Source organism: Chrysemys picta, chromosome 12 (assembly GCF_011386835.1).
Source record: "Chrysemys picta bellii isolate R12L10 chromosome 12, ASM1138683v2, whole genome shotgun sequence".
Taxonomy (NCBI): domain Eukaryota; kingdom Metazoa; phylum Chordata; order Testudines; family Emydidae; genus Chrysemys; species Chrysemys picta.
Window position 1 is genome coordinate 20,365,995 of NC_088802.1, and position 2,080 is coordinate 20,368,074.

A 2,080-nucleotide genomic window follows, 5' to 3' on the forward strand; every position below is an offset into this window, starting at 1 on the left:
GTAACCGTCCAGGGATTTCAACTCCACTGCTCCAATCCCTAGACCCATTCCCCTCCAAGACCCATCAAATATAACCTAGGATCTTGACTCCCAGCATCTCCCCATCTCTAACCACTAAAAGCCACTCCCTTCCCAGATGGCCAGAATAGAACCCATGAGTCCTGACTCCTAGATCCCATATGTTCTAGCTTACTACATCCCACTCTTGTAAGTATATACCAATGCCAGTATTCTTGATTATCTTAGAAGAACATTTTCTTCACAAGGATCTTTTTCATGGCTCTCTTCACATCCTTGTTCCTCAGAGTATAGATCAATGGGTTTAACATGGGGGTGACGATGCTGTACAGCAGGGAGATTAACCTGTCATTATCCAATGAGTAACTAGAGAGAGGTCTAACATAGGTGAAGATACTACTCCCATAGTAGAGCAGAACTGCAGTGAGATGCGACACACAGGTGGAGAAGGCCTTGCTCCTCCCCTCACTGGAATGTATCTTCAGTATCCTTGAAACATTGTATCCATATGAAAGTCCAATGCACAGGGTGGGGCTCCACCCCAAGAAGATGCTCGATACCAGTATCATGGTGACATTGAATGAGATGTCTCCACAGGAAAGAGACAGCAGGGGTGGGATGTCACAGTAGAAGTAGTTGACCTCGTTGGCCTCACAGAAGGGCAGGCGGATGGTGAGGAATGTGTGCAAGGCTGCATTGAGTATGCCACTCAGCCAGGAGACCGATACCAGCAGAACACAAAACTTCCTGTTCATGAGCAGCGTGTAGCGTAGGGGTTTGCATATGGCCACGTAGCGATCATATGCCATGGTGGCCAGCAAAACACACTCAGCACCCACAAAAAAGAGGAAGAAGTAGAGTTGTGCTGCACACCTTGCATAGGAGATACTGCTCCTGCCTGAGAGCAGGTGTACCAGCATCTGGGGGACAGTGGTGGTGGTCTAGCAGACGTCTAGGAGGGAGAGGTTTCCCAGGAAGAAGTACATTGGGGTTTGGAGATGTGGTTCCACGAAGGAGAGGAAGATGATGAGCATGTTCCCCAAGATGGTGAAGATGTAGATGATGGAGATGACCCAAGAGAGTAGGAAACGTAACCCCTGAATATTATGAAATCCAAGAAGGATGAATTCAGTTGGCATGGTTTGATTCTTCATGATCACATCTTCTCTTGGCTGCAGCAGAGAGGAGAATGGTCTATAAACAAGGAAAAAGGAGTTATGATACAAGAATTTGCACATTTCAGTTTGGTCACTGGCAGAACCAGGAGTCTAGAATTTCTTTCCACTAATCCTCTCTAACCATTAGATCCCATTTCCCTCTCAGATACAGGAATAGAGGCTAGACATCCTGACTCCCTGACCCTGATCTAACCCCTAGAACCTGCTTGCCTTCTGGAGTTTGTACTAGATCCCAGGAATGTCACTGCTAGAGCACACACCATTCCCAGGGCTGAGGAATGCTCATGGCTCCTAGACCTCACTGCTCTAACCACTACAATACACTCCCTCCCAGAGCTTGCAATACAATCCATGAGACCTGTCTCCAAGCCCCCTGTGCTATTCCCCACTCACCTGCCAAAACTTGGAATATAAACCAACCTCTGCTTCTCTAACCAATAGACCCTACTCACCTCTCATAGTTGAGAATAGGACCCAGGAGTCCTGATTCTGAGTCTCCCAAATCACTAAACAGTAGAGGGATAGAACTCTTTCTGAGCTTGGGATAGAACTCAAGAATCCTTCCCTCATTGGTAGATCACATACCTTTACGAGTACCTGAAGGAGGACATAGGAAAGCTCCTGATTCACCGTCTTTGATTTAACTCTTAGATACGAGTCTTTCCCTTAGCCAGGGCTAGTGCTTGTGTATTGGAGAAAGTTGGTCCTTCCATGGACCATACTGCACATATTCAAGTGATAAATAAAGGATTTTAATCTTCATGGACTGTAAATATAATACTACAGTCAGAGGCATGGTACTGTGAAAACACTGACAGTGGAGAGACAGATTATTACCACTAGCTGGTAAAATATAAAAACAATCTAATCTTCATTTCTTTAGC

The 2,080-nt window shown here is 45.8% G+C and overlaps 1 pseudogene; it reads right to left on the bottom strand.

The window, feature by feature from the left end:
• Positions 1–218: 218 nt before the first annotated feature.
• On the bottom strand, positions 219–1,475 carry LOC103306877 (olfactory receptor 5V1-like; annotated as a pseudogene).
• Between the last annotated feature and the right edge of the window lie 605 nt (positions 1,476–2,080).